A 19,295-nucleotide genomic window follows, 5' to 3' on the forward strand; every position below is an offset into this window, starting at 1 on the left:
ATTTCATATGGATGAAGACTATGACATTATCCTTATTCTGAACATGAAACCTTTCCCCTTTGTATTTTTTCTTGTCTTCCCACAAATCTACTTTTTCCCGCCTTGGTGTCTGCTAGTGCACACGTATCCCACTGACCTGCAAAACCCGGCTCTGAGAAAACTGTTATCATAGCTGTATCCAAATGTCACTCCTACATTCTTGAGAACTTGACAAGTTTGGTAGCCTTCAAGTTTTGATTGAAGGATCAGTATTTCTCAACAGGTAGTCCGTGACTATGCATTTATTGGTATTATCCACTAGAGGCCAGGAGTGCACTCTAGTGCTAAGACAAATCCTATCACAAGGCAAAGTGAGGAGCAGATTTCTTGCATAAATTTGTCTAGTGGCATTCCATTTTGCTTTTCCCAAGCTGAAAAAATGTAACTTCTTCATTTCTCCCATCAGCCAGGATAATCAATAGACACAACAGTTCCTTGTGCATTCTATTTTATTTAATTTATTTAATTAGCTGTCTCCTAGCACTGTTTCTGTTAGATTCCTCCAATTCCATATCCATTCTATTTTCCTCTAATTTTTCCCCTCAACAAATGATATGCAAAAAGGCCCTTAATTACAAGATCTTTCACATATGAAACTACATACCTGTGGGGCCACTGTGAATTTGTTTATTTGTTTGTTAAACACTGTGTATATTCCCTCTCAATCCCAAAGGGTTCTTGGCAGAATATATCAACAAAAAAACCCCCCAAAACATAATAAATAAGCAAATCAGAACAATGTAAAAAAATCATCACAAACAAAGATAACCCCCAAATAAAAGCCATGATAGATGCCTACAGTCAGTCAACTGGGACCAAAAGCATGTTGAAACAGTTTTGGTCTGTTTCTGGTACCGTAGCAAGATGGGGGCTGCACATACTTCTGTGAGTGTTTCATAGGGTCGGGGCTCTTACGGTGTTACAGCTGAAATGAGATAAGAATAAATTTCTAGGACCTCTCTCCTTGACCTTACAAGCATAATCGGCAGGGACCAGGTTCAGTTCCCCACTTGACATCATCCTGTCAGACCCAAAGGAATTTAACAAAGCCCCCCCCTCTTTCTTTGCTGAAAAGAAAGAAATACTGCTCACCATTTACAAAGGCAAAACAAAATTGACCAGAGGCAGTGAAGATCCATTCTCATGCAATTGACTAAGCCAAATCTAATAAGGAAATTGCACAAAGTAACTTGGAGATAGGTACTTAATCCCATCAATATTTCTTGCTTGCTAACAAGAAACAATGGCTATTTAAGCACAGTGTTTCTTAACCAAAAAACAGCTCTCCTTATACAAACTTACCCAGTTTTTTCTATATGGCCCCAAGATCCTGACAATAAATCAGAGCCCTAGAATTTCCCACCCCACAACTCGAAATCCTTATTCAAGATCTTCCTTTCTACTCTCTGTTTCTCTTTCTTTGTAAGCTGGAACCCAACAATAATTGTTTCAATAAAGTGAGATCTTCCTCCTTAGGTTTGGGCTCCATCTTTTGCATTTATGGCAACAGAGAAAGCTTGCCGCCTTACCCACTCCTTGTGGACCTCACGAGGCGAGAGAACTTTCAACAGTCCTTCTCTTGATGACTTGACCAGATGGACAATTCCACTCTGGCAGAACTATTCCAGAGACTATTCTTTGCCTTGAAGTATGTTCTGAAAACTGTTAAGACAATGACTCTTAGGCTGCATGTTCTTCTGTAAAAACTGTGATGAGGTGATTACCTTTCTTGGCACCCAAGAACTGGAGGCAATATGTAGTGAGAAGAAACAAATTAGCTTGCAACATTTCTTTACTACTCAGGGAATGGCATTGGCCTACTGTTAAGGCCTCATCAAGTTCCTATAGGCTTTCTAGCTGAGTTCTACTCTTTTCATACTGATAAAAAAGTACACATTTCAAAATGTATTCAGTTTCCTGTTTTTCTGTTTCTATTCTCCAAGCTTTGTTCCTCCAGAATTTTCATTTTTAATATTTTTCTATTTAAGTGCATTAAACCTATATTTCCATTAACAATTCAATTCTAAAAGTTGCATTATCTTCCTTTTTGATATTTAAAGAAAAATAGAGGCATTGTTTTATTAAGATAATGTTTTATTTATTTCAATGCCTTGAATAGATTGGTAAGAATAACATGGATAAAAATGGTTAAAATTGCCAGGGGATTTTCAAAATTACCTTAGGAAAATATCCTTATTCTCTGACTTTAAGCAACAATATGAAACTTATAAAAATACCCTGCTTGTCTGGCTGCACAAGAAAGTAGAACTGAATTTTAATGAAGGGAAATAGAAATTATACAGAATAAATATACCTAGGACAGTCTACAGTTATGGCCTGTGCTATATAGTTCTTCCAACTAATGGTATAAAGAGGTCCCCTCTCTTTTTTAATTGAAAAAGTGCAAATAATTCAATGCAATCCCATCAGTGTTGCCATGCAACATTCAGGTGATAGAAATTTGAAATATAAATAAATAAATAAAACCAGGCCACAAATGCAAAGTGTTGCTGCGTCTCCTTCCCGCTCCAGGCTATGAATGCTTGGATATGGAGGACAGGAGAAGAAAATCCTTGGTTGCTCCATTGTGCCAATTTTCACTGGTGCCTATGTATTCTAATGTTCTCTGTTTGAACAAGAGCTGGGATCCCCCAAAATATATTACTGTACTGCAACTATTGGATGAGTTTTTACCTTTCTGTACCATTGGGTGTCACTGTAGTCACTGGATTTGGAAAACTGGAAAATCCAAGTACTCCTAGTTCAACAATGGTATGATAGAGAATGGAATACACACACACACACACACACACACACTCCCAAACCCAGTTATACTAACATTTGATTTTGAGCAGGAACTCAAAGAAAAGAAAATTGGGTGGTTCAAAGTTCTCCCCCCCATCCTTTCCATTGATATGAGCATAAATTGGGCTATTTTGATCTATTATGCATTAACATTGAGTATGCTGCTTAAAATTGTCCATATTTGCTGATCCATTGTGAGTGAAGGAAGTTTACTAAAAGGGCCCATCTACATATCTCAGACTACACCCTTAGCAGAGCAAAATTCACTCTAAAGAGACTGACCTATAAAGCTGTTGCCACAAAAATGCACAGTACATATTCTTAATAACCCTTCCCACCTTCCCACCCATAGCCCTACAAGCAAATCAGGCACAGAAGCTCTGAATGGTTTAAATGATACACATTTCATAATGAGACCTGCACTTTTTAGAGATGCTTTTTAAGCAGTGGCCATTGCTAAGATCCAAGTCTCTCTCTCTCTCTGTTATCATGATGATGACAGTTTAAACAGACCTTATCAGTGTATGTTCAATCAATATTTATGAGGACTGATAAAGCTGTGTTCTAGGTTCATGAAAACACTATTGCTTAGATGGCACAAGGTTGATATTAATATTCACTACTTTCTTGTTTGCCTACTACATTCATAAGAAGATTAATCCAAGGGAGTTTTTGAAGTTCCTATGCCCAACTCTTTGCTTTAGCTCAGCTGGTTACCATATTTACATTTAATATTGTACTGTTCTGACTTTTTTTTTAATGATATGGAAACTTGGACTGGTCTACACTTCACAGAAGTCATGGGTGAGAGCAAAACACTGGTCCTGGAAGCACTGAGGCAGCCCTAACCTATGGTGCAGCTGCTTCAAGAGCGTTCCCAGGCTATCTACACATCATGCATGTTCAGTGATGGCCGCTTTGCTTCATGTTCCCAGAAGTCCAGGAAGAAATGTTTGTGCATGTGCACAGAGTCAGCAGGTGTAATCAGAGAAACCTCTAGCGTTGTGCTTTTTCACAGTTTATCCGGACTTTGACTCACCACATTGTCTGAAGACTCTCTCTGTGTTTTCAGGGCAACTGAAACGCTTACTTTAACATCCTGAACAGCTTGAGGACAGGGGACCCTGGGGACAGGTGGCATTTGCTATCCAGTTACGATTTGCACTAGAACCTCTATTTCTCATAGGAGACCATTACAGGGTCTTTCCTGTGGTGGTGGTGAGACCACAGGATCCTTTTCCTTTGACAATGCCCGCCTCTCCACCCACCTGCCCACTTTCTCTTGTGGCAACAATTTGTAGCTGAAAAGGGATTGTCCCAGCAAAACTTGATTCTTGAGGTTTTTTAAACTTCTGCCTGCCTTTTTCATCTTTTGGAACTGGTTTTGTCTGTTGCTTTCTTGACGCTGCTTTTACTGATGTGTTAATGATTTGTTCTTAATTCTGGGAGTGAAAAAAGTCAAGGTGGCAGCTGCAACCTTACGATCAAAGCCCTTCCCTTTTTTATGTGCTCTGTGTACTGCTCTGGGGTTTGGGTTGTGGGGTTGGGGATGTTTTGTAGGGGGGCTTCAAGTCAGTGTTGACTCCTGGCGACTGCCTGGACGAGTCTGTGCAGTTTTCTTGGCAAGATTCTCGGACGTGGTTTGCCATTGCCTCCCTCCTAGGGCTGAGAAAGTGTGCTATTCATGTCATGTCTTATATGACTGAGTTACTGTGACCAGCTTGAGCATTTGGGATATGAACTGGAAAGGTGGGGCAGAAATATCTTAAGCAAAAACAAACAAACCCAGGACTTTCTTATGGCGAATGCTCTGAAGAATTGTTGTTCTTGCCAGGAATTTACATGCTGCATATTGCTCTTCTCCAACCTGGAGCCTTCCATTTGTGATAGGGCAGTAACTCCCAGAATTCCTAGCTGACATGCAGAAGGAAATTGTGGGAGTTGTTATCCCCAAACATCTCAGGGGTGCCAAGCCATGAAAGGTGGTAAATCAGTCCTAGAGTTTGTTTAACTTCAGTGCTGCTTATATTCTGCCCTGTTCACATAAGAGAGCTTGGCTGAGCAAGCATGAACAGCTGTACCCTAAGAAATTACTAAATAGTTCTTGGATGATGCCAGTCATACACTGAAATTGGCCTGGTTTATGCCTCTTAGAGCATTAAGAGTGGGTCTCTGCAGAGGGCAGGTTTGGAAAACAGGTCTTTAACAGTATACAATATACATACATACATATGCCTTTACACAGAGTACATACACACAATATAAAAGGCATATAAAGACAACATGTATACATTTTGGCCTAAGGTATAATGTGTTATGATTTCCAAATTGATCCAAGAAACTTGAGTCCAGCATTATAAATTACCTCAAACATTTTTATTCTTGTTTCCAAAAACAAATTTTTGTGCCAATTAACATTTGTTTTGCAGACATCTGAAAAACAATGGAACTGCTTTGATGAGGACATTGCTCATGATTTGTAGTATTTTTTTAGCAATTAAATTGCTGTTAACCACTAGGTATGCTTCTGTCAAGGTTTTTTAGGATTCTTGTATCTTAATTAATTAAAATCTTTCTGCATGAAGATTCTTATTTTATTTCTTCCTGTTGACCATACCAACAGGCTTACTAACTACAAGCATCTTAAATGCCCATTGTATAGCTTTCCTTTTGGTTAATTTCAGTTTCAAAGATGGGAAGGGGGTTCTATTAACTCCTGGTATTCTCTCTTTTCTCTCTTTTGGTCAGCAAAGGTGACAAACAAGTAAGTTATGAAGCGTATAAAACCAGACATATCACTGGTGGGCAAAATCACAAAACTCCACCTTACTTATTTCGGCCATGTCATGTGATCAAACCTGCTGGAAAAGGCAGTTATGCTTGGAATGGTCGGCAGTAAAAGGAAACGAGGCCACCAAAAAGCACAGTGGCTAGACACCATCAGAGCCGACATCAGCCAGAGCATAAAACCACTAAAAGAAGCCGTACAAGATCAGAAAACGTGGAGAGAGCTGGTCCATAGAATTGCTGAGAATCAGACACGATTGAATGGATAGCATCATCATTCTCCCTTTTCATCAGAATGACAAAGGCAGTGTTGTGATGCTGTGATGCAAGCTCTGCTTCTTTGGAGCATGCGCGTGATGTCACAACAAACAAAGAAAACAGGTGGCCTTGCGTTGCAATTTTGTGATGCTGCTCACATCACTCTGAACCCCTTGCTCCCTTGCAGGTGCCACTGTAAATTAAAATGGAGGAGATACCCCGACAAAATCTTAAAAGAGAGCAATCTATCAATGTCAGGATTACCTATTCAAAACTAAATGCACCACACCCACCCTCAAAAATCAGGTCCAGCATAATTAGAATATTGTGGGTCAAATTAAGGAAAAGGGCTGGTGGATTCTCCTGGCTTCATGTGCCCTTCCATCTGTAGCAGGAGACAATCAGCCTGCTCTCAATATAAGGTTTTAAAACATTCAATTCTGTCTGATTGGTCATAAAGTTAAGGGTGGACTGCTTCAAACTAGTTAGAAATTCTTATTAATTCATATCAATTTGACTGTTTTTGTAAATTTCTGATTTGATTATAGTAGTTTTTAAAGTGCCAAACTCAGATTGGATTACCTTTATATTTCTTCCAACATAATGCTATATTTATTATTCTTAAATATGAATCTTTTTCTTTTTCTTTCAAATTTTTGTGAATTCTCATGTAATTTTTATAATATGTAAATCCTTAATGTTTTTTTCTTTCCCTTTTTCCTTCTCTCCATTTCTTTTTTCCCCTTTTTTCAGTTTTTCAGTTTTTTTTTTAAAGGAAACAGTCACTCATCACCCTCCCTAATGTGGTTTGGGCAGGACTTAGTATGGTAGGCTTAATCATCTGGCAAGCTGCCTGAATAACAGGTCTCAGACACAGAAGGGTGTGGGAGATGAAGCAGGATGGAGTTCTTGGTGCTCCTGCTTGGGACAAGCCTTCCTATGACCTATCAGTTGAGTTACTTCTGAACATGGGTCTACTGTACTTCTGAAAGAGCACTAAACTCATATCCAAAAATAGCCTATCTGGCAGGTCACAGATGTGGAGGAGGGGCTTGGGATGAAGCAAGAGGGAGCTCTCCTGATCACTGCTCCGCACTCATAACCTATCAGTCAGGCTATTTCTTAGCAGGTTTGGTGCACTTTTGAAAGAGTGCTAAACCCTGCGCTAAACCTGTGTTTGCAAGGAGCTCACTTAAGAGCTGACAAGTATATTGGAAAGTGCTAATCAGATATTATTCAGGCAGATTCCTCTGCAGAGTCTAGAGGTCTGGTCTCTCCTGTAGCCCAGCCAAAATGGCCATGGAAAACAGTTGTCAGAGGCTGGAAGGTGGGATCGTTTCTGCAGGAGCATAAAATGGCCAATAGGATGTTGCCAGATCTCAAGGCCTGATTGTTTCAGCACCACATTGTTGGTGATGTCTGCCAGATCATGTCCATGGCAAAAATTACGTCAGGATAAGACAGAACACTCCATTGGAAAACTAGAACAGCTAATGATGACTCAATTGGCTCAGATGTGGGTTGGGGATGAAATAAAGACTTCATCATGAGGACATGGCAGAAAAAAGCTGTTATTGGGTCATGTTTGTGCCACACTTAAGAAATTAGGAGGGACCCTTTTAGATAGTTCACTATTGTGCAGGTTCAGTAAGGGGACCCACCTCAGTAAAACAGATCATGCTCATCTAGACTGAGACAACCTTTTTTAAAAAAAAAATTTACATCAGTGAGTGAACATCAAAACAATAGCACTCAGTTGAGCTATTTCACAATTTCCTCTCCCCATGCTCCCTAAAGTGTGGTTGCTTTGGGTTAACAATAGCTGCATTTATACATGTTGTTGTCCTTGTAAATTGACATATAAGGGAGTATAATGAGCTTAGGTCACCTGCTCGTACAGAGGAGGTTTCATTCTTTTTGTTTTAATCCTTCCACTCTCTTGGATGTTCACCCAGGAGTCGTTGTATTTGATCATTTGTGGAAAGCAGCACCTTGGTGTTCTGCCAAGTATTGGCCATGGTAGAATTACTAGAAGTTGTTAGAAAACAATGAAGCAGTGTGTCTTCCACTAGATGAGGGAGGATAGAGAAAGGTTTCACTTTTATAATGTAATTACCTGTATAACTCCTTACCTGTTAGAAAAAGACTCTGTATCCCTGTGAAGTGAGATATGCTTTTTACCAATGGTTCTTCCAGAGATGGACCACCTTTCTGGGTTGGCTGAAGACTATAAAGTGGGTGGGACCCTGTTGGGGACTGTTTGGGGAGGGGTGGTTTCTTTGTTTTAATTGTGATATGCCTACCTTAGAGCTTATATAGCAGTTTTCATATATATCCCATCTCAAAATGGTGGACTGTCTATGAAATAGTAACAGTAGCTGTACACCCTCACATCTTTTTGAACAAGATTCTGGTCTTGGTTTCCTTGCAAATTTCTGATTAGGGCCATGAAATGGCATCTGAAAATCTCTAGCTTAATTCTGAATGCAGGAACTTAGTTAAATGAATGAATTTATAAAATTCACTAAGTGAAGAGTGGAATTTCATCATTTGGCCACCTCAAAATCGAATTCTTGATCTCATAGTGCTATTTTAAACTGGGCTGCCGAAATCTGAACAGCGACTAGATGTAGCAATGAATTAGTTTTTTGTATCTTTTTGCTAGCCCTATCATAGCAAAAACAAACACAACCTCTGATCTTTGCAATTCCAAGACTCTAAGTTGTGACGGTTTGCACCTTTCATAATCTATGTCAGACCCATGAAATTTTCATCACCAGATTGTATCTGTGAACAGTTTGGAAAGAGGGACCATCCCTTCTGGAATTTGATAGACTCCAAAGCTGAGATAGTAGAGTTGCATCAAGAGCTATAGTATAACTTTAAACGCAGCAGAGATGATCATATTGTTTCCATTTACTCCTGCTGATGCTCTTGTCCTCCATGAATTTTCTTTTCTTTTCTCTCCATTTTGCTCCCTTTCTCTGTCTTAATTATTCTGTGCTGTGCCTTTCCTTTCCCAACCACCAGGGTGTTGGGACTACAACTTCCAACCTCTGCCAGTCTGGGGGTAATGGGAGTCATAGTCACTTGGTCTGTAAACACCAGGTTGGGAAGGCTGCTATATATGCTTAAACATATTTGCTAGAAGAGCTTTATAGAGAGAGAACAGAAGATGCTCACATTTGATCATGTGTAAGAGCATTTTGAAAACAAATATATCTCTTACCCTAATATTTCATGGGTACAATGCACATTTAATCTAGGAGCATGTGAAGCAACCAATCACCATGTACAAGGGTATAAGTCACTCTGGCAGAGATGCAAGTGGGTGTTCTCCAAGTATGGCCATGGTCATGATTCTGACAAACCCAGTAATAGAAAGGAACACTAATAGTTGCTGCCACCTTCTAAAAAAAAAGACAGTATATTAGGAATTTTCCACTTCTACACAGGTAGGAAGCAAATTGGCCAGATGGCCTTTGAGTGGAAGAAGAGCCATTTAGATTAGTCCTCTCAGACCTTGATCCCCTCCAAGAATTCTCAGCTATGACCACACTGGATGGGGAATTCTGGGAATTCAAGTCCTCCAACTTGGAGGGTGCCAGATTGGGGAAGGCGGACATGTTCAACTTCAAATGCTATCTAGAACTTTCAGACTGTTCTAAGTTGGTGAAAGGCATGAGGAAAGTTTCATACTAGTCCTGCTTTGGAGATGCCTTGTGGGGGACTGGCTGGCGGAATCCAGAGAAACTCTAGGGGTGCTGAGTGTTGAAGGGGAAGAAAGAGGATTTCCTGGGAAATCAAGACCTTTACTGACCTTTCAAATCTAACCAAAAATGCCAAAGTGGGCTATATTGTTTAAGCAAGGCTTAATCCAGGGGAAGCTGAGAGCGGGAAATGAAATAAATATCAGAGGCCTACAATACAAACAATCAACTCCAATCCCACTTTGTGTTGCAGTTCCTCCCCTGCTGAGAACAGACCCCCTATTGTGGCAGGCACATTATGAGACAGGGCTGTGCCCAAAAGCTTAACTGGAAAGCTAATCCCAACCAATTCATGCTCTGTTCACAGCAACGTGTGCCAGTCTGTTGGCCTAGTCCAAATTCTGCATCTGAGAGTCCAAATGGTGTAGGGCAGCATGGAAAAGTGGAGGCCCTCCCACAAAAGACATGTGCAAGAGAAGCTAAACTAAGCTCCTAGTTGAGACAGACAAGCAGAATCTGCACTCCTCCTTTAGGATTGCATTGTTTCTCTTTAGTATTCTGAGCAACCACAAATTAGGCTAAAGGTGATATTTACTTGCCTGCAGTGGAAGATATGGATGTGCTCATTAACTTCACTGATTTTTCTATTGCCCACTTATTGATTCCCATGCCCGTTGTAGCAGATCAAGCTTTAAATCTGCTGGAAATGACCACCTGATTCTGTTGAGGCTGACCTTAATATTATATCATCTTATAGCACACTGTAATATATTTTCCGGAGCACAGTGCAAATTTTTAGTCACACTGTGGTCAGAATGTTTCCTTCTAGTGAACTTAAGGCCCATTTGTTACTTCAGGATTTTTTTAAAGTGTTTTATTTTTTCCTTTAATGTTGTCTCTAATTTTTTCCCCTTTTTGTTGATTTTCACATTTGGCTTGCACTGTATGAATGTTACAGCACAAATTCATTTGAAATCTTGCTGCCAGTCTTCAAGCTGCTAGTTATCTGGATGCATCTAAAGTAATTTAAATGAAACTTTCCCCCACAAACTTTAATATGCACAGCAAGTATGTTGAAGAATGAAAGGCAAAGTGGTTGAGAAGGGCTGTGCACTCCCGCTCTCTCTCTCTCTCAAACACATTTTCTCTTCCTCCCTCCCTCCCGAGATGGTAGCTCAAAGATGTTTCTTCCTAAAAACAATGACGTCTTGCAAATATCATTGCTGATCTGCAAAGTACTGAAGTGAGGACTTAATTTCAGCGAAAAGGTTGCTACTTAATCCTCTGTTACCACTTTTACTAGTACTTTATACAGTACAAGCAGTCCAATTATCTGTTGCACACCTTCCTCAGGTTGGCCATCCCAAACTCACTGAATTGGCCATCAATCTTGTCTCAATATTAAGTAGAATATGCATTTCATTTAAACATTATATGCAGTTAGTAGGGCCGTAACTAGTTAGTAGGGGGACGCAGTGGTGCAGCGGCTTAATGACGCTGGAGTTTGCTGGCCAGAAATGGTCAACACTCCAATGGTTCAAGCCCAGCTCCACGTGACGGAAGTGAGCTCCTGTCATTTTGTCCCTAGCCTACCTAGCAGTTCAAAAGCATACCATCTGCGAGTAGATAAATAGGTACCCCCATTTTGGTGGGGGAAAATGCTGGCGGCGCTCTGTGCAGGAGCAGGAACTGGCACTGGATCTGCCTGGATGTGAATGGCGGAAGATTGGTGGAGAAAAAGCCCTGGATGAGCCAACTTCCCTAGGAACGCTGCTTGCCAGCTGGTGCGAAGTTGGCTCGCCCTCTTGTGGTGCACCCATGCAACAAAGAACTAGCAACTCTCAGCGCCAGAACATCTACTGTGTGTAAAAACATTGTAGACTCCCTGGCATTGTATGCCATACGCTAAATAAAATAAATAAGGGCCATAACTAGAGCTTGATCCCATGAGAATCTTGAAAATGTGCATATTGCTTGGTAGATTTAGAAGAGATTCAAAAACATTAGTGTGGCTTTCAGCATATACAGAGGATATTTCAATCTCCCAGTCTGTAATAACTCCCTATGTCGCCCTTTGCCACCGTTGATCACTTATAGACCAGCTGAAGTAGTGTTCATTGCAAAGTGTGACAGTGGATCCAGAAATTTAAATTAGGAAATGCATTGTATGTGTATAGAAAGGTTTTAGAACAGTTCTTGGTGTTCTTTAGACTCCAGTTATGATAACTATTATCCGACCTGTATCAGTTAGAATCCTAAGAAACCCATTATCGGTAGTGTTTCATATAGCTATTGATCTCCAGCATGCTTGTTTATAAGTTAAATCAATCTTACATACCCCAATTTTCACCTACCAAATCAATCATTGTAATGTTAACAAGTAAGGAAAACAATGGAGGATTGTATAAATAGCAGGCATGTCTGCTGTCCCCAAATCATTATTGTCCATTCCTCTGCTTTTTGTTAGCATCTGTATGTTGTTAGCTTGGGAATGTCTATTCTATCATTTAGTTACCTTATGCATTGGAAGGGCCTGTTGTTTGATGTGCCTTCACTTTAATGTAAAGCACACCATTACTAGGTTAATGATCATGAGCCATCACTGAGCCACTTTGAAAAGGTGGCAGTGATGAATGGAGCCAGCAGCTCTGAGGGAGGTTGATCACTGAATGCACAGTGAAGTTTATTTAAGCTGGGCTTGATAATGGGCCTGTATTTGAGATGGGATGTTTCTAGTCACTATTTAGACAACAGACATTCCCTGACGTGATATTCCTTCTCCACCCCCTTATCTTTATACAGAGTGAGTAGGCTAAGGCTGCTCTCTGTTGGAGATCTATGGGTAGGGGGTAGCATGGCAATATGAAGTAGCAACCCTCTGCTTTCAGATGGTAGAATGTGGAAAGTACATAGAAAGAATAGGCAGTCTTTCATGGCCCAAGCCTGTCTGTTTTAAATTTATTTTTTCAGCCATGAATATTTGAAATATATTTCTTTAGCATATTATTGAAAAAGCTACACATTTGCCAAAACATTGACCAGAGTGTCCCCTGGTCATTTATGAAACACAAGAATAGATTTTCCCATGTGGTATCTTCCATTTCTGAGGACCATTTCCATAATCATAGGCTGACATGGATGAAGGGGTTTGAAGTCTTACACATCTAGAATAAACTAGCTTGAAAGAGGCTTTTTAGGACTTAGAAAGAGCTTCTCTGTATCAGATGCAAATGGAATAACTGTCAGTCCTGTGAGGTAGGGCAGGTCAGGAAACTGATTCCACAAATCAGACTGGAACTCTATTTTATTGACATAGGCTATAGAAACAGAATTGTAAAAGCCTGACTGATTTCTCCTCTCCCTTCCTCCCTCTTATACTATAGTGAATAAGGAAGGAGTTCATTCTGAGCTGCTTTCTCATACTTTCTCTATTGCCCAGGCCTAAAACAGGTAGTCCTCAACTTACCACCGCAACTGGGAGAGGAACTTCCATTCCTAAGTGAAGAGGTCATTAAGCGAGTCACACCCAATTTTATAACCCTTTTTGCCATGGTCATTAAGAAATCACCATGGTCGTTAAGTGAACCATGTGGTCGTTAAGCAAATCTGGCTTCCCCTGTTGACTTTGCTTGTTGGAAGATGGCTGAGAAGGTTACAAATGGCAATCACATGATGCCAGGATGCTGCAACCATTGTAAATACATGCTGGTTGCCAAGTGCCTGAATTTTGATCATGTGATCTCAGGGACTCTGTGTCAGTCATAGTACGAGGACTGGTCATAAGTCACTTTTTTCAGCGCCGTCGTAACTTCGAATGGTCACTAAACATATGGTTGTAAGTCAAGGGCTACCTATACTTCTGTTTATGCAGCCATTATGGCCTCTGCCTAACTTCCCCAAGATCATCTCTGTGACTTTTACAATAACCAATCCAGCATCTTATGCTTTGATCAGTTATTCTGGTGCAATATAATTGTCATATGCTCATGTATACCAATAGCTGCACTATAGCTAATTCAGTGCTGATTTTTAATATACATATATTCAGGATCATATAGACAGGATCATATAGACAGGACACCCTGGAGAAGATGCTGATGCTAGGGAAAGTGGAAGGCAAAAGGAAGAGGGGCCGACCAAGGGCAAGATGGATGGATGATATTCTAGAGGTGACGGACTCATCCCTGGGGGAGCTGGGGGTGGTGATGACCGACAGGAAGCTCTGGCGTGGGCTGGTCCATGAAGTCACAAAGAGTCAGAAGTGACTGAACAAATAAACAACAAATATTCAGGATCATATGTATAATGATAAAAACATGCATATTGGTTTCTTTTTAAAATCAGAAAATGCTCCCTGAGTTAATGTTTTAAGCATTCTCTGATAAGACACCTACTGTCATGGAAGGAGAACATCATTTTCCTCCAGCCAATAACATACAGCTAGGTTGTATTATATTAAAGCTATGAAATCTGGGCTGCAAAAACCTAGATGACCACTACAGTACATTCCAGCAAAGATGAGTATAATTCTAAGCATTTTCTGCCATCTAGGGATCATCTGGATGTTTGCAGCAGCCTTCCAGGTTACTGAAGACAACTGGTCCTTTTCTTGTTTAAATAACTCAGTATCAATGTAATGTTGCAAAAATACTAGAATTTGGGGTCTGCCCTCCCCTTATTATATAGGAAGCTGTTCTGACAGCTAAATGGCTTTATACGACTGGTCCCATTTCTATCAATTTGAAGGAAATATTGGAATAAATGTTAGAATGTTAGTAAATAATAAAGCTATTATTTAAAAAGAAAGTGCTACCTCCATTTTGAGGGGAGAAGTCATATGGGGGGTGTCAAAAATAATATCTAGCTACATGGCCAGATCTTTTGGTTGAATGACCATGTGTCATGGCTACACCTGAGGAAGACTTCTCAGAAGGGAAAATAGGGCCAAGCGATTCCACTGATTTTCTGCACTGGATGGACCCTCACACAAACCTGGGCCAGAATGAGTTTCCAATAGCTCAGGACTCTGCCTAGGACTCTGATCTAGACTTACCAGTGCAAACCCTTGGGACTGATGCTCCCCTTTGGTTGGGTATCAGAAAGCAAGAGCCACCAAAATACAGGCTTGCAAAGGAGAGTGATTTGAGAAATAAGTAGCTGAGAGTATGCCTGAATTATCTTGAATCCAGATCAAGTTTGACAAGACCCAGTTGAGTAAATTCTGTTAACTTAGTACTCCTGGATGGCCTTGCAGTCAGATCAGGATTAAATTCTGAGTTAAGTTGAGATAGCTACAGATTCTAATATGAAGCTCTCTGTTTGAGGGTAACTCATGAATGGAAGCAAAGTCTACTGGTTGTATGCCCAGTAACTGTTGTGTTTTGAAGCCTCACTGGTATATCAGCTCTGGTAGATCAGTATAACCTGACTTTCACTCTCTTGACTTTGTTCTCTGAAACACTGACTGGACTTGGACTCATTTAGCTTTGGACTTCTGGGCTGACTTATTATCTTCTGTGCATTTCTCTAACTGTGAGTAATACTTTCTGGAATTGTAGCTTGGGCTATGAAACCATACTTTCACTGCTCCTGACCTCATCCCAGGACAGGGCACCATCTTGGGTGGCTATAAGAAGGCTATTTTAATGGAGGCATTCCATGCTGGGAAGCCAGGTACTGCCCTAGGATTTCCCTGGAGTATGCATTCAGTGTGTCAAGTGAGAGGGAAACAGCCTCCTAATCAGAAGCCATGATAACAGAGATAATGGCTTGGCAGTGAGAGGAGTAGTACAGATGGAAGGACTTAAGGGTCCTGACCACAGTGGAAATGCTATCGTCTTCCCACAGGAATATCAAAGGCAGCAATGGAAACTCAACACTGTGTTTCTTGTACAGCTGACTGCATACTCTTCAGCTGTAACTGGTAAATAGTTGCACTGGAACTGGGAGATGCAGCTGGAGAAGGCTAGTGCCTTAGCATTCAGAGCACCAAGGACCCAAGATAAATAAAACTCTTGGTGAGAGTGACTAGGGATAGGTCAGGTGAAGGGTCACTGAAAGGCCAAGATGCCTCAGATCTGGATATTTTGGTTGTCTATTTACCCAGTGGAGAAAGACAAAGAGTGCTGAAACACTCCATGAGTCTCATATTTATGGTTGCACACACAGCCTGGCTAGCAGGGGTGAGGGGAGAGAGTCAAAAGAAAAAAGGGGTGTCTCTTAGAGGTCTTCTTTTTATGGATTGCATGCAGGCATAATAGTGAGGGTTTCAGCTCACATGGAAAAACCAATCATATATATATGAAGGCTTCCTTCACTTGTGTTGTTACACAAGATGAGAAGGAGTTCTCTGAATGCCGTAGTAGCTCCTTGTTGGATCTCCACTTCACATGCAGCCCCTCCCCCATTAAGATATTCCCTTGTTTTCCATCAATGCAAACTTTGCTGGGAATTTTCAGGCCAGATCTTTTGGCTAAATTTTATCTTACTTTTATGTTAAAAGGAAAGGCTAAAGTAAAAAAAAAAAGTGAATTCACTCTTCTACAAACTTTTCATAATTAAATTGTATACAGCAAATATGGGATAAATATAGCTATAGACAAACATGTACACAAATAAACAATATTAGAGCAAATTTAGCTGTCCTAATAAATGTCAACTCATAAAAGTTAAATATTTAATAATTATATATAAACACTAAAGGTCTTTTGTATTGATTCTGAACTTAATATCCTTAGTTCATGAACTGAGATATCAGATAGATAGAAGAATTCTTATTTTGGCAGAGGGTGGGTTGCTATTAATTTCAGTGGAGAGGTCTTTCCATATATGTAAAGTAATGCTTCCCAAAATCTATTCATTTACTGAAACCAATAAAGAAGCTGTTCAGAAGTTTCAGGACAGTACCAGAGCTTCCGTATCTGAAACAAACATTGGCTGGTGTATATATGACTTCATGATCACAATAAGAGAGCCATTTCTGCAAGTCTATGTCTCCTCATATTTCGTGATGCACACAAGAGGACTTTGCTCAGACCAAGCATGGAGGACCTATGACTCTCATAATGTCAGCAATCTTAGCCAGCATGACCACTGGTGAGAGACATTGGGAGCAGTAGTTCAGCAACATTTTGTAGGTCACACATCTATCTACTTCATGCAGTTCGTTGCAGGAAATCTGGAATTCCCACAGCCTCTCCTTAAAAATCTCCAGCAAGGAAAAACTGACCATCATTGAGAATTGGTTCATTTATCAACCTACTCTTACTTACCAGTAAGTTTCTCCTAACATGGAACTGAAATCTGTCCTGTGATGAAAGCTCATGAAATTAGTACTGCCCTTTACATGTATTTACCCTCCAGATCCATTGCTGCTTTTTCCTACAAGATCTAGTAGGTAAGAAGTGCTTTTCTTTCAGTTTACCTCAGAGATTAGCTCTTTAAAGACATGCAAAGTCAGTAGAAGGTATTCTTCTTAAAAAACATTGCTAAGTATTTACCAACGTGTAAACACATAAAATTACAGAGCTTAAAAACCATTGTCTGTGAAAGTTACTTACCAAAGGACAATATTGACCAAATAAATGAATTCCACAGATGAACTGGCGTTTCTCTTTTGCCCTGTAATATGAAAGGTGTAGTAGTGTTTATGTAAAGCAACTTGAAAATAATTTCCATTATTTGAAGTATGAGGAGCAATCTGACTTAAAAAAAAAACCTGAGTAAATAAGATAACTGATTTAACTTCAAAATATCTGGACATTGCTGGTGCCATTTGAGGAGAAGGAAAGGGAAGGAAATGTAATGGAGATACTTAGTTGTTTCTTATTTCATTTTAATACATGGTTTGTTATTTGTTGAATAAATCACAGTAGCCTGGTTCATACAACACTAAAACATAAACCATAGTTTATAAGTTATAAAGGTTGAATTCACATATCACACCACACTGAACCAAATAAATCATATTATAGCTTTGAAAGGTGTGTGAACCCAGACAATAAATTTTCTTTTTAAAAAATGGAATTACTACATTTTCAGAGGTTTGATATACTTTCTGAGTATTGACACATGACTGGCTAGCTTGGTATTGTTCCATAAAAGAAAGAAAGGAAGAACTTCGGATGAATTCTCTGCTAACTAACTTTAAAATGTAATTGAAGCACTATTAGAAGGAATTATTATGATGGTTAGGGCTATTTTTATTTTCTTCTATGAAGTTCTTCAAAAATTTCCTCCTGATACTTAGTGTTATGAACAAAAAGGGCAGCCCTATTGTTCTGATTTATGACTATTAGAAGCTGTGGCAGGAAGTTGCCTCCACGGCAGTAGCCCCGAACTCCACCTTATGTCAATAAGCCATTGAAACAGAAAGCTACAAGGCCTTTGTACGGACTGGTATTGAACACCCAAACCAACCCATGTATTACGTAGAAAGGAAAACACTGACAGATCTTTTCCAATTGCAGGTAGATTCACTGTCATTCTACTGTGTTCTCCTCCTGCTCCTGCTCCTCTTTTTCATTTTATCAGAAATGTAAAAATCCAGTTACAGTCTTCTGCTAAGTTAATTTACTTATTTGCTTATTAGAGTGGAGCAAAAACTATGAACTTAGATGTGGGCATACTTTACGAATCCTTCACAGTGCAATTAACATATCTTAAACTTTTTTAGATTTCATGAATAGTTTTATTAACATTAAACTTTGTGTTTGTTTCCCTTTGTAAGTTTCGGACTAAGAAACACAATTCAAATAAATGGTCCTAAACATTAAGTAGGGGATCAATTTATGGAGCCTAAGAATCTAATCCTATGATCTCTTAAGGGTTCTGCCTCCATTGTGAGGCTGAAAATATTTTGAACTTGGAGGGGGAAATCTGACTTTAGAATCTCCTTTCGCTATTCACAGTGTCCTCTGAGGCAAACTTACTCTAATACTCAAAGAGGAAAAGGATGTATGGCCACAGCAATGCTAGATTCCATATTTCCTGGACTGTAATATGTTTTCAAACAGGTTTTTCACTGATTTCAGTAGTAAGGATTCCTTTAAATCAGTGTTTTTCAAACTTGGCAACTTTAAGATGTGTCAACTTCAACTCCCAGCCTTCCTGGCTGGGGAATTCTGGGAGCTGAAGTCCACACACCTTGAAGTTGCCAAGTTTGAAAAACACTGATTTAAAGGAATAAGAAAAGCCAATGGAGAAAGAAACGCAAATGTTGCTTCTAACTCACTTCTGTCCCACATTAGATTCTTTGACTATCTAATAACGTAACTGAATTTCAGCAGAATAAGCAAATCGGAGAGAGAGAAGAAAAGAGGAAGGAGAAAGAAAAAGAAAAAGAATTATCTCAGGGGTAATTTTTTCCCTCCATCTTCAACACACACACCCCTCATGTGTACGTGTGATGTGTGTTTGTGGCAGCAAAGTATGTTACTGGGAACAGAAGACTGAATTAGTACAGAATTCACTCACTCCTGGCTGGGTTATGTTGTTTAAGAGCTTTGCTGGTCACTGCTCCCAAATCTGAGTTGCCTTCCTAGAGAACTGGTTTATACTCAAAAAGCTCTAAAGGGTTGCAATGGGAGAGTCCTGACAGCCACTTCCATTTTTTGTGTTTTACTGAGCAAAACTGACATGCAAAGAAGCATTCTTGATGGTGACCCCAAAGTTTTCCTTTTCAGAAATTGGGCAAGG

General features: G+C 39.8%; 1 long non-coding RNA gene across 1 annotated transcript; it reads right to left on the reverse strand.

The window, feature by feature from the left end:
- Positions 1 to 509: 509 nt before the first annotated feature.
- On the reverse strand, positions 510 to 18,895 carry LOC134494980 (uncharacterized). Its single transcript, XR_010067737.1, has 3 exons — positions 17,159 to 18,895; positions 7,778 to 7,957; positions 510 to 580 (listed from the first exon to the last, which is right to left on the reverse strand). It is a non-coding gene; the product is annotated as an uncharacterized LOC134494980 (long non-coding RNA).
- Between the last annotated feature and the right edge of the window lie 400 nt (positions 18,896 to 19,295).

This window comes from Candoia aspera, chromosome 3 (assembly GCF_035149785.1).
Source record: "Candoia aspera isolate rCanAsp1 chromosome 3, rCanAsp1.hap2, whole genome shotgun sequence".
Lineage (NCBI taxonomy): Eukaryota > Metazoa > Chordata > Lepidosauria > Squamata > Boidae > Candoia > Candoia aspera.